This window comes from Ostrinia furnacalis, unplaced genomic scaffold (assembly GCF_004193835.3).
Source record: "Ostrinia furnacalis isolate ACB-3 unplaced genomic scaffold, ASM419383v2 OfSCF3159, whole genome shotgun sequence".
NCBI lineage: Eukaryota > Metazoa > Arthropoda > Insecta > Lepidoptera > Crambidae > Ostrinia > Ostrinia furnacalis.
In genome coordinates this window covers 529,337-544,216 of record NW_021133398.1, presented here as the reverse complement: position 1 = coordinate 544,216, position 14,880 = coordinate 529,337, and the positions used below count along the sequence as shown (strand labels likewise).

Genomic DNA, 14,880 nt, shown 5'->3' with positions numbered 1-14,880 from the left:
AGTCTTTTAGAAGACTCAATAAACAAAATAAAGATCTCGGAAAGTTCAAGCGAACTGGTTTTTGATAGATTCCTTAGAAATGATAAGTTAAAAACAAATCGATCTGGTAATAAACGTCGCTGTTTGTTATTTATGAGACCTCATGAATAATAAATGAATTAATAGTTAATTTCAATCTTCACACGGCGGATTAGGACGTGCCCATCGGTGTGTGAAATTGGACGTTAATAAATAATAAGAACTTCCGCGTTTGATGACGAGGTTTATTTCAGTCACGAACTCTGGCCGAAAGTTCGGAGCCTCGGCTGTAGGTATCCAAAATAATGTGTATGGGTGATGATAACGTTATGCAGATATGAGTACCGCTGTCTTCCGGTGGAATTAGGGCTGACAGGCATAGCATAATTTAATAATCTCAGAAACGGTCTTTATTTATGATCACAGCGATAGGTTTTCTTAATGCAACTTTTGAGACAGCATTTTTAAATCACAATTTTGAAGATTAACCATTTAAAATCCCTCTACTCTCTTTACTCAAAGTGATTTCTGCGCTCATCATTTTTAAAGAAGCCTGTTCAAAAATTAAAATTTGGACTAATTTACCCAACGAGTTACCAAAATAAGGATTTAATTTACCCAAAATGTCCGAAGTTAATTATGCCTAATTAAAAATGGCAGCCCTATCCGCTGCTCCCTTTTGGGGTTGTCGTCAAAAATGATATTTTGCTTAATATCTGTGTAATGAATATTTAATTTGGGAAGTCGCGTGCATGCAAATCGGGAACTGCACGCTCGCGGCTTGCTAATTGACATACGAGTAATTATTATGCGTCTCAAGATCAAATAGTCGAGTTATGCGGCTGACACGCTGCACTTGCCACTCATTATGTCTTCCATGATTGCTTACTTCATACTAACTCGACTGTAGTCATTGAGAATGTAGTGACAGGTCATTCTATGAAAGGTCGATCCTGGAATTTTTTCACAGATGCAGCTCGAACATGTTTACTATAAAAGATAGTGGTTTTACTAAGTAGCAAATTCATTAACATAAATAAAACACCGTCTGATGTGTAGGCTAAGCACTGCCTAATGCACCGCTTATTCATGAAATGTAGAGACAATTTTGTAACAATTAAAATCCGTAGACCGATCTTTCTAACAAGGACTAATAGCTTTACCTTATAAATGATAATATGGTTTAACAGTTCAACCCGCAAAGCATTCGTCTTCTTATTGGCGACATTACTATCTGAATCACGTATGAAATAGTCTGCATAGCTAGGCCCCTCGCATTTTGCAGTTGCGATTAATTGCGTGTGTCACACGACTTGAATTGCTACGGCGACGTTGATTAAGAGCTCAATTTCAGCTATCAAATAAACCTCACCTGTTACCAAAAAAGTCCAGACGAATTGGCAATTTTCGGATGGTGTTACATTATGTAGGTAAAACGAAGTTGTATCTTAATGTGATAGGCGTCGACAGTTCGTCACAGTTATCAAATGTACCGCACAATGACAATCTGCATTGCACTACATTGGTTAGGTAGGTACTTTTGTTTGGAAACAGTTCATGCTAATCGCTAAGGATTTCCGCATATCCTACTACTGGTAGTACCAGCCCCCACTGCAGCCGATATCCTATTAGCGCATTTCCTTTGCCAAAAAGTTCTCGCTACCGCTAGGTTAGCTTTCCTATACATAATATGAAAACCACCGTCCACTAAGTTTGATAAAGACGACGGCAAATTCGCAAAATGTAGAGTTAGGCGCTGAAGCGCTGAGCGAGCGATGGATCAGTGTCACATAAAATCCTCCAAGAAAAAATATTGATCCTGAAATGTAAGATCCTGCATCGGAAAATTCATAGGAAACCAGAGGTTATTGGTGTTGCGGGAATAGCAAATCCAATATTTAGGCTTGTATAACCCGGTGGCTCACGGAAGCGTTCTCGATGTAACCTCATTTCCATGTTGGTGCAGCTCCCAATATTTGAATTTACGAGGAAACTCAAACAGCTTACTGAATGTTTACTTGGCACCGTATTGAATTGATTGCGATATTATTAATTAAGCTGGAGGATGTGGAAGTTCTGTTTATCATGTGTTGTGTATTTATGATAGGTTTTTGCTCGTAATTTACAAGATAGAACTTGGATTATTATGTCCTAACGCCCGTATTCACAAACTATACTTGCTTAAGTGAATCACCAAATCGAACGCACAGCGTTGAATAGAGCTCTGTGATTTTTTTTGTGTGTCACCCTGTGCGTTCACGCCACGCGCACTGTGAGAATTCATAGTAATGTTTGTGAATACGGGCGTTAGATATGTAATGCAGCGTCTTTCCGTTCTATACATGGCCAGAACGCACCCATAGGAAACTGCTCGTGTATATTTCGGAGTGCCTGTTTGTAAATCTGTGACTCCAAACTATACACGAATTTTGCGTACTGATCGTGTATAGTTTGGAGGAGCTTAGTAAAAAAAGTCATCTCCAAACTATACTCGATTAGTTTCTACTACACCACTTACACTTCGACTAGAGTGTGTTTAGTTGATATTGATTTAGTAAAATTCAGTAAAATATGGAACTATATTTAAAATTACATTTATTTGATATTATTACATAAAATATTATTATTTTACTGAATCTATAATAAATCTAGATTTTTAAATCTATTGTAAGTGGTATAAGTATGTATTTACAAAAAAAAGTATTTAATTATGTTTATATCCGTTGTCTAGTACCCATAGTACAAGCTTTGCTTAGTTTGGGACTAGAAGCGCAGTGTAAAATGTCTAAGGATATTTATTTATTATTTATTTTATTTATTAACTTTTATCTCAAGAACAAAATCATTTTGACATATTTCCATACCTACAATTGGTGAAATATCAGCCCCAAAACAAATATCTTTTCTATGGCAGAATAAGAAACACCAAAAAATCCTTTATCAAAACAATGACACGTGTCGTAAGATGATTCAATGTTTAAAGTAGACACGCAGATATGAATTAATCTATCTATATAAATAAAAATGAATTGATGTTCGTTAGTCTGATTAAAACTCGAGAACGGCTGGGCCGATTGAGCTGATTTTGGTTTTAAAATGTTTGTCGTAGTCCAGGGTAGGTCTAAACGGTGAGCAAATACGCGCGCGATATTGTTTTTCTGTAACAGACAAAATTCCACGCGAGCGAAGCCACGGGCGGAAAGCTAGTATGTAATAGAAAGAGAGGTCATTAAGGCCGGGTAGCAGAGAAAATGGCGAAAATGAGGTTTTCATTTTTCATTTTTGAGGCACTAAACAGTAAAATTAAAGGCTAAGATTTTTATTGGGCATAGTTGAGGATATTTTCTAGGGCTATTAACGGATGGAAACACGATTTGATGAAGTTGACTCGATAGAATAAATTCCCAAAGTTACCTCTATTCGTTTTCTATTTATGGTTTTATTTTTAAAATAAGCGATTTGAGATTCTGGATCTTTTACTAAACTAAAGTTCAGAAATAACTTGAGGGCTTTTAACGGATGAAATTTTTATATTGCGTCTTATTTAGTTACTATTTTAAAAAATGTGAAAAAAATCGTCCATGACGGCTTGGACAATCTCAATCAGTCGCGCGGTGGCGCTTACGGAGGACGGACGCGTGTCAGTTTTTTGGCTGTGACAGTTCGCGATTTGTCAATATTTTTGACAATGATGACTTTGATGAGTCACAGTATAATAATATCAGTGTTACTGGAGAAAGCTAAAATTTTTGATAATTAAGAATTATCAATTTTGTTTACCTATTGAAATTTAAATCGTTCGCATCCTTTTAAACGAAGACTCTACTCATGATACATAGTACATACATTACTCAAATATGAGACAAAACCAATGAGTTAAAATTACATTTTAATAGTACCTACATACAATCGTCTTACACTCTTTAGAAGAGCACACTGATACAAATTAATAATAAAAAATTTGGTCAGTGGGTCAAATATAAGGGCAGCTGCACGTCACTGAAAGACGATTCTGTTTACTCGGCATCTGGGCTGGGGAACATGAACCCTTGTTTACAGATGCAGATGTAAATGGAGTTATAACTGGACAAATTTTACATAAAATGTTTAACAGAAATCAGTTAAAAGACACATACATGGAATACCAATAAGGTTGCGGAGGGAAAGCTACCTATTATAAACTAGCGGCCGCCCGCGACTTCGTTCGCGTGGACCTCGTTTTACCCCGTTAGATATCATGTTGATAGATAGCGTTTCACGGCTTCCCCCGAATGAATGTTTACGAACGTCTTACAATAGTTTGTCCAGCGCTGTAGATGTTAACCAATGACGATAGGTAGATGGCGCTTTTTATACGTCTTATTTATTTATTGAAATTTATTTGTCACATATCGTCATAAGTTAGCCTAGGCGGGCGGAAAGGTAATTTATTTATAATTATGTAAGAGCATAATTATTAAAGTCGAAGTCAAACATTCTTTATTTGTGTGGGCCTATATTAACGAGAGATTACAAGGCGTCAAATATTTCAAAAAAAATAATTAAAACCTATTATAAAGCTAAATTTTGCTCTCATGGAGCCTTTGACAAACAAGACTTAAAGAAGAAACTAATAATAAAACTATTTAACTGTCCTGCAATGAAAAAGACTGAATATCAAATCAAATATGAAATGTCAAGTGGCATAAAGTTGGGACTAATAAATAACCCATTAAGATAGTAGCGCCCTCCTGTCAATGACACAACTGGAACGATAGAGTATTGGACAACTAATAAAAATGCTTTGTCCTAAATGACTGACGGCTATCATAGAGACCTAAAAGTTGGAAGGTGTGTTCTTTGTATGACGTAGGCATCCGATTTTCCGAAATGGGGTTATGAAATGAAGGGGGTGAAAAAGGGGGCAAAGTTTGTATGGGACAAAGTGATTCTTTGGTTCAATCTACTTGAAATTTTGCGTAACAATTCCTTAATATTATCATCATCATCATCATCATCATCATTTCAGCCATAGGACGTCCACTGCTGAACATAGGCCTCCCCTAATGCTTTCCACGTTGATCGATTGGTAGCGGCCTGTATCCAGCGCTTCCCTGCTACCTTTACGATGTCGTCAGTCCACCTTGTAGGTAGACGTCCCACGCTGCGTTTTCCGGTACGCGGCCTCCATTCCAGAACCTTGCTGCCCCATCGGCCGTCAGTTCTGCGTACTATATGCCCTGCCCATTGCCACTTCAGCTTGCTAATCCGTCGGGCTATTACTATGTCAGCAACTTTAGTTCGTTTACGGATTTCCTCATTTCTGATTCGATCTCGCAAAGAAACACCAAGCATAGCCCTCTCCATAGCACGCTGTGCGACTTTGAGCTTCTGTATAAGGCCTATAGTGAGAGGCCACGTTTCCGAGCCATAAGTTATCACTGGTAGCACACATTGGTTGTAGACTTTCGTCTTCAGGCACTGCGGTATTTTGGACGAAAAGATGTTACGTAGTTTCCCGAGCAGCTTAATATTATAATTCATGACAAACGTGTAAAAGGGGTAGAAAGTTATTTTGGGAGTCATTTGCTTCGAAGTTGATATCAATACTAGATAATTACTGCTTTTGATTTAATTACTTTTTATTTTTACAAGTGTTTGAAAACTCCATGTCAGATTGCAATCAATTTCAAGTGAAATGTCAAATTGAAATGTCTCAATCTCAATGAGGAGGCTCTGCATTTATTCCTAGAATTCCCCTAACACCGTCAAAGTACCCTTTCGAATTCAAGACAGTGCAGTTTTCCATCAAAATCTGCTTCGTAATGACTATAATCAAAGCTCAAAGTCAAACTCTAGCGACCTCTGCATAAACTTCCATGAGTGCTCAGAGCGGGTGCCTGTGGCAGGTAACCGCGTGTGATGCTCATAGTGATTTTCGATACAGAGCCCCGTACATAGGTTATACATAAATTATGGAAAGAAAACACCCAGACCAATACAAACAAATATGTATGCAATTTTAGTATGATAATATTTTTATTTATGAATAAACAAAAAGACTGAACAAAATTGATGCGTGTACAGATTAATGTAATTAACCACATGCAAAGTTTCGTGAATTGCAACAACTATAATTTATTATCCAAGCTCTAAATAATCGCTACTACGAGTAACTGATCATAAAATGTTTTTCCAATCGCTCAAGCTACCGAGGACCTACCGATAGGTCGGGTGACGTAATCTTGAAATTCTTTTGGCCGGCGCGGAACTTCCGGAAGGTCGGGTGACGCCACGCCTCTTTGAACCGTGTTTACTTTGGCAGTTATATGTTATATTTATTCGATTCTAAAATATATTCCCAAAAATTCTGAAAGTTGTTTTAATTTGTATCACTTGGATATGATTTGTATTAGAAAGTGCACTGAGTGTGACGCTTGAACGGAAGGAAGTCAACCTAACCTAACCAACTGCGTATTTCTATACTGTGTAGCCGCGAGAGCTCTTTGGCGCGCTGTCTTCGGCAAAGTCTTGCGCGCGCAGATTTTGACAGCGCGAAATACCTACTTTGGCAGAAATACCAAGCCTTAAGTCAAAATGACTAGCATGCAACTACTCGCGTATAAATTGTAATCACGCACTTATTACAATACATACATGATTAGTCCGTATGCGTACTGGCGATGTATATTTTGGAGGAAGATAATTGACCTAAGTCACTACAAAGTATACACGAGCAGTACGCAGCGTATGCGTACTGGTCGTGTATAGTTTGGAGGAGCTTAGTAAAAAAAGTCATCTCCAAACTATACTCGATTAGTTTCACACCCTTGCGTTCTGGCTATGTATAGAATGGAAAGACGCTGTAATGCACCATAATACTTTTGAATAGCCGAAATGCGTGTCTTTCCGTCGTCACAGCTTAGATAATACTTATGGCATTATTGCCTGGTTAAAGGCGCGCCCATGACCGTTGTAATAATACTGTGAGCTCTCCATTCTATACTTGCTGTATTTTTACCCGACTGCGCCAGAAGGAGGGTTATCGCACTATTTATTCATGAGTTAAAGTTAAAACCGTGTTTAATTTTACTAGGTATCCCTTTTCTTAAACAAAATAACAGTGCTTTATGAACAAGAGGGTAAAAGACTAACATTAGAGGTCAGAGTAGGTTGTACGTCAATAAAAGGTCTCGGGCGTCTCTTCAGCGCCTGTCAGCAAACATTCATTAGGGGAGAGGCGCGAAAACAAGTGATTAACGGATTTGTCAAGAAAACAATTGAAGGCGTTTGACAGTCGCATCTCTTTCTTTGGAGGGCGAATTCGATCTTGTATGTCTGACCTCTGTTCTGTTTTTGTATTACCATAGACACGTGTATGTAACAAAATATTATTCCAAGAATCTCTTCCAAGTTTACTTTCATTTAGTTTGTGAGATGTTAAACAAATAGGAATCCGGCAGACATACTCTTATGTATTATTTATTATGGCATTCATGGTGCCGCTCTTCGTAAACTTGCAATGCAACACTGCATGTCATTGATGCAGTCACTACGAGTAGGTACAACGCGCTATTTCGATACCGCAATCGATCGCAGGGTATACAATGCAGTAATAAAATCTTTAAAAGCCTTTGCCCAAAAATGACTAAGGGTGGGTTCTCCTTTGACTTTGACTAACGTCATAAATCTGTCAGATTCCATACAAAAAGCACCGGTTATTGTTATTGTTACGATTAAAATAAGGTGGTGCAAGTGGTGCAAAGCCTTTGCACTAGAATGAATATGTTCTTATAGTATTTATGCCAACCTGTCTCAAAAGCCTTAGTAAATGAATGAGAATAATGTAAGAAAAACTTACTATAAAAAAACTAGTAAGGTGATATCAAAACGTAGAAAGCACTCTACCGTTAAATTCGGTCACACTTGTAAACTTTTTTGTCTTCCTTTCAGATCACCAAAGGATGAGACCATAACTTCTGCACGGGACACACGGACAGCAGGTGCGTAAACATACAGTTAACACCAAAAACAAATTAAAACTGACCTTTATCTCTAAGAAGAAAAACAACAAGGGACTCATTCTGTTGACTGTACGCTCAACCTTGTTGCTAAACAAATTTATATTTTAATGCTTTAACATAGGGTTGTGCTTAGACTGTCGATGGACAACACGATAAGTTTACCAAACACCTGTTCCTGACGCCCATTGGCAAAATCGGAAGAGAAATATCGCGTGTCAAATACGTAGTGTATTAAATTCACTGTCAATAAATATTATGCTTCGATGTAATATGAAATTAAGTATAACACTTGGAATGAGTATTAATTTGTTATTAATTAGCAGCAGTCAACTGTAATATTATTTCCTACATAAAATTAGATTGAAGATGTTTATTGATTCATTGATTTCTGTGTAGTAGTAATGAGATCTAATTAAACTTCAATGAATCTTCAGTCTATTTATAAGTACATTTTCGTTCCAATTATTTCAAGTACGAGTTGAAAGCACTTGAAAATGAGCACTATGTTCATTTAATTTTATCAGATCTGTGTAGGCTCTCGTAGGTAATTTTAATCATCAAAGGCAGCTGCCTTAACCCTTGGAGGTATTGAGGAGAGTACACCTGTCCCTTCTGTCTTATCAATATTTTCGGCACGTACTCCGAGCTTCAAGACAAGAACACAACGAAATAAAATACAAAATGTCGACAGCGATACGCTTATATGCGCACGAAGTTGGACGCAATTTGTTTTGACAATATTGATCAAAGTTACAAGTTAATTTAATAATAATAACAAAATTAATAAATAGTGGCTTCACGCTCAATAATTTATACGGATTTACAAGACACGTCGTGTACAATTCAATCGATCGTTATTTGTGTATTTATCCGCAATAATAAAAATAGATTTATTTTGTTGTCCTAATTGTGTTATTGCAAACTGTTTCCTGTTTACTGCAGAGAGGAAAACTTACAAATAACTTTCAGTTATTTACAAACGTAAAAATAACTAGCTACAGCTTTTGTTTGACGAATACAATACTTCTTCAAGGGTGGTGCCATACTAGCTCGCGAGCCACGAACTTAGTTCTTCATAAACAAATATAAAAAATAAACTTTAGTTACAGATTCTATTCTTGACGAATAGGTACAATACTCATCAAGGGTGGCGCTACACTACGAGTAGCTTACGAGCCACGAACGCGCTTCGTCATACAACATCCGCATAATGCACCGCGTGCATGACAATCAGCTATTGTTTATTGTGTGTGCTCCTTTAGAGCCTGCCTCCATTCAAGGGCCTCAACCTTTATAGATTTTGGCCTAGAATATACTCGTACAATACCTTTCATACAGGTTGGTACATTGTGTGTAGAGGGCTAGAGTTTCTGAGGGAATAACACAGTGGTAGGCTAATTAATCCAGCTAGTAGCTATCTGAATCATTTACCTACTAATTACTTAAAAATCTGACGAGCTAACGGAGATAGTAATTAAAGTTGAAAATCGTCCCGAATCAGGAGGCATATTCTAAGAACTTTAATCTCTGATCACACACCATAAAACTTGACTCTAGCTAGATCGACAGTCTATCGGATCACACTCTTCAACCTCAGCAGTCAAATCACGACGTCCAATCATAAACTCTTCTCTAACTGTACTTCAAAGTCTTTATATCCCACTCGATAAAAGCATAAAATCATTTTTATTGTTCCCGATTCAGCTGATAACGGGTTATTGCTTCAAGCACATGAACAGTGGAGGACAGTTTGTATGACAACAATCATCCATCCATTGTCCATTGTTTACGTACGTAAGTGCCGTAGAGCTTCAGCCTCCGCCATGACTGTCCCATCCCATACAATTTTCCTGGTTGTATTCACTATGGTGAAACTCACTCATGAGAAAAGATTCGGCCAAAGTATTTAAGGGAGAGTCCGGTAATTTGGACCAGTTTTATTCAATCCCATTTTACGCATAGTTTTCTTTTGTTTTTGCTAATGTCCATGGTACATATTAAAAGATAAATTATTCAACTTACTATTTCATAGGTATTAATCAACATGATTGTTGTATATTTAGCACAAATCAACAAAATGAGAGTTCAGAGCATCGGTCCAATTTAGCCAACCGGTTCGATAATTTGTACCACAGGGTTGCTAAATTAGATTTCAATAAATTTCAAGCCTATAAAAAAACTATGGCAAAATATTATACGATACATTCTTAACAAATTAGGTAACGAAAAGGAACAGTAGTTAATAACATAGACAATCGATATTGTTTTACACATTACCACAATTTTGAGTACAAGTTTTGTAATTCCAATTATCGTAACGCACACTTGTACCTAATCTACTTTGCCAGTCTTTTGCTTTAATTTATTGTTAGTCAAACATAACTATGCTATTATAACTTCAAAATATGATTCAATAAAAATTTTTCAAAATCCTTTGGTAAAATTTTCATACAACTTGATGTGGTACAATTTAACCGACTAGGTGATAGTGCATTTAAAAAATCGGTAAAAAATATAGCTTATAAATACCGAAAAATGTTTCAAATAATTGTAATCCACACTGATTTACACTTCTAATTAATAAATTAGAAACACTGTGTGATTAAATTTAACAAAATAACAAACTAAACATGCATTCTCAAAAGTTACTTGAAAACAATGAAAAAAATCTTTTCAAAATAAAACACACGTGATAATTGTCACGGTAAAAACCATATGGCCGATATTCAATGAATTTAGTTGTGTATCGCTCAGTGTTGCAGTTACAGACATTCAATAAAAACTTTACGAAATATGAGGGTGGTACAATTTACCCGGCGGTACAATATACCGAACTCTCCCCTATAATATTATTTGCCGTAACTATTGAGGCTAGAAACCTGAGTAGTTTCTTTGGCTCCATGCCAACATAACAACCTTCAAACCTTCGCTGTTGCCAAAGTTACTGCTCATCCTAAAACTAAACGTGCCTAAGCTTCAGACAGATTGTAACTACACCCGCGTTTTGGATTTAACGTACCCAATGTCAGCATTAATAAATAGCCACATAAACGTATATCGCTCAATAGCTTATTATCGAGAGTCCTATCGATACCTGTCATCCGCTTTGTACTGGAGAGAAGTCGAACCTTAACTTCGAACTCCTAAATTATTCTGATTAATTTCGTTCCGGGTCCGATGACAGATTAACTTTTCCCCGGTATCTTCAATGGTTGGATTGAATGGAGGTAAAGCTGTAAATCCTGGATACACAGAAGTTTCAGCTGGTATATTTCGGAGAAGTGGCAATAGTCCCGTAAGTCCTCCATATCCTACCGATTTTCGAGATCAACATAGAATCCATAGTTCGGCATCTCCAACTGATAAGTCGATGGTAAAACTATCGATAGCTCGGCATCTCTAATTAACATTAGCCACATAAACCATCGTAAAGAAACCCGAGGGATGTCGAACACGGAACACATCCGCTGCGGCCGGCCGCGCGCATTACAATCGACTATTGTGTGCGGGGAACATCTGCCTTATACTCGTACATACACTATTCGTTTAAAAAGCTCGGTTTAAAGTGTTACAAATTAACCCTTTGAAAATATAACACCATTTCAGACAATCTGGTTGATGGTCTTTTTCCGACAGATCGTCATACCTATAACGTAAGTAACGATAATTGAAGATTCCTTATGAGTATAGTACTCTGACACGATCTAGCCACGATCGGACATGCAGCTTAGTGTATCTTCGAAGCACTGATTTTCGTTCTTATCGGACAATCACGTAATCGGTTTCATTAAAGCTTTCAATGCCAACACCAATAAAAATTGAAGGAAGACTCCCAAAATAACAATTAATTTATGAATAAGTAGTCGCCTGCGTCGACTAGTTCTAAAAAATAACGTTGCTTATGGGTAAGGATATTCCAATAACACATTACCTGAGTGCCACTTCCTTTCGATTAGTCACCGATATGAATGGTTAAGGTTATAGAAACCAACTTCCTTACGACTTGTGTCCTACTGTGAACCAGGCATACACCGCAATAAGTAACGGGTAATACAAATATTAGGTATTTGTTGCCCATAGAGGTAAAAGGATATGAGGGACACTCGGTGAGGTCACGACACGTGTTTGTTCCTTTCAATGTGCCCCCATTCCTATTATTACGTATAGAAAGAGATAGGTTTACACAAAAGTAAAAAGTTCAGTTGCTTTAAATAACGAATCCTAATAACGACTATTATAGATTGTTTGCCGTAGGTTATAAAACTAGTAACGATTATTAATTTACCAGCTGTGCCCTTACTCGACGTGCTGTCTAATTTTAAATCCATTTCAAGTCACAAAATCACTAGCTTCTACAGCTGATATCCATTTATACCATCTGCAAATCTTCAATACCAGCTTAATCTTCACTAGTCAACAAACTTCAATAGCTTCAGGAAAGCTGGAGCATAACCCATTAACCGTAGACAGGAATTCATGTTTCAGCAATGTGTATCAAAGGAGTGCATCCCGCAAGTTTGTGAAGGAGCCGGTTCGATGCACGCGTTGACAGATTTGTTGCTCGATTTACGGTAACTGCAGACCGATCCGGTGATAAAAGTAGACTGTCGCATGGCTGTGAATGAAAATGTGCTATTTGAAACTTTCCGACAAGCATTTCAGTGTTAGTGGACTTGCAAATAATTAGAACTGCATTAGGTAATGGATTCATCAATTCTAATGACATCAGAATTCGGAAGGTATCTTTCGAAACCAACTCAATTAACAGATTCATCAATTTCATTCCGAAATTCATCTGCAACACCGATTCAATCTTACTTAACCCATTATTCGTAATAGGAATTATTTTTTCGGCAATGTGTGTAAAAAAAGCTTTGACGCATTTTAGACCGCGTTGAAAGATTTGTTGCTCGATTTACGTAAAGTGCCGACTGATCCGGCGATAAAGATTGTCGCAGGACGTGCCTGTGAATGAAAGTGTGCTTTTGAAACTCGAATATTAAGCTAGGCAAAAGTTAAAAGTCACATCTGACGTGAAAATTTTCACGTTTAAAGCGACATACCTACAGTACAATTTAACAATTACAATTACAATTTAAACCGACATAGCTCGGAGAATTGCTAAAATCAAGTGGCAGTGGGCGGGGCACATAGCTCGTAGAGACGATGGCCTTTGGGGCAGAAAAGTTCTCGAGTGGCGACCACGGGCTGGAAGACGTAGCGTGGGCAGGCCTCCTGCTAGGTGGACCGGCGATCTGGTAAAGGTCGCGGGAAGAGCCTGGATGCGGGCAGCGCAGGACCGTTCATTATGGAAAACCTTGGGGGAGGCCTTTGTCCAGCAGTGGACGTCATTTGGCTGAAAACGAACGAAACGAACAGTACAATTACCTATAGTCGTTTGTCTTGTGGATCTAGCCACAAAAATGATTACTTAAGACGGAATTTAGGGTGTTAAACTCAGATTTTATACACGTATAGGAAGCTTTTCGCAAACCACGAAAACGAACTTATCGTTCAACTACTATAAAATGTGTCCGTATTAAGATCCGCCGAGGAAGCAACACGCAAGTAGTTACTCAAACCGCCGCGGTTCGATGCACTGCGTTTCAGGCTCAGTTGCCAGATTTGTTACTCGATTTGTCGCAGCGCCTGTAACTGAAAATGGGTGACGTGAGATTGCATTTTACAGTACTGAAAAATGTTACTGCGCGCTCAAGATATTTGAAAATTACAGTCTGTTGGGATAAAATGGAGTATTACTTATTTTGGAAAATGTAATACAATCGACAGTACCTAATGCAAATCAAATCATTTTATTTGCGAACATGGGCTTACTACATACAGTAGTTAGCCCATGTAGTAGTACAAGTTTTTAAGTATCTCCATCTTCCACCTTAAAATAGAGACGGAACCTACTAGCTACATCAGTCGGCATTATTTATCTTGATTTACCGTTGTTTGTACAAATTCAAAACGATGACAAGACTCTACTTATACCTACAACCACTTGTTTCTAAAGCCTAAACTTTAGATATTCCAATAATTTACTTAACAATGTCGTGGTAACCTCAACATAGTTGCTCCCTAGAATCTTGTAACTCAAAGGGCTCAACCAATCAAGCAACTAGTCTGCGACGCAACGTCGTGTCAGCACTGTAGGAAATTAGGTCGTGAATGTTCAAGTGGGCGGTCTTCCCAGCCCTCCGGCGAGTTAAGGGTTAACTCGAACAAGACTCCTGCGACTACGGGCTTTTCAAGTGAAAGTTTGTTTACGAGACGGTCTTAGAGACCCAATGGCAAACATACCATGTTAGGTGCACTTAAACAGCTGTTGTTTGTTGTGATGATTCGGTGTATGAAATTATTGCTATATTATGTACTTAGGAAAGAACATTTTCGGTATTTTTTGGCAGTGGCAGGACCTTACTATTCATCGTATTTACAGAAGACTCGTCAGATCGTGCTACTAACTCATCTTCTCGCTTTCATTTTTACCCCGAGAGTACCCACGATAAAACTCACATTTAAAAACGAAAGTACATAATTAGGAACCCCAATACATAAAATTCAATCGGTCCGTATTCTTCAGTCAATCAATGAGAACATCTCAAGTCCACTCGAAGTTGAGGAGAGGAACTGGGGCGCAGTCGAGTATCGCGAGAGTAAGTCCTAGTGGGTCAATTATACCCCAACGCTTAAGGAGGGTTAGCGGGCTTAAACGGTTATTTGCCGACCCTTTGAAGCCAAATTACAGCCTAGGTAGGCCTTTAAAATATCCGTTTTTAGTCATTATGTCATAACAAAGAGGCTTGATATCGATCAAGTAAACTAGGATTCAGGTGCCGCGGGAGTAAGTCCT

At 37.9% G+C, this 14,880-nt stretch overlaps 1 protein-coding gene across 1 annotated transcript in view; it reads left to right on the top strand.

Moving 5' to 3' along the window:
• Myo81F (unconventional myosin 81F) overlaps positions 1-14,880 on the top strand; it is a 113,771-nt gene that overhangs the window by 25,993 nt on the left and 72,898 nt on the right. Inside the window, exon 2 of the mRNA XM_028311074.1 lies at positions 7,951-8,000. The gene's annotated coding sequence lies outside the window, so the exon portion shown is untranslated. The remainder of the gene's footprint in view (positions 1-7,950; positions 8,001-14,880) is intronic.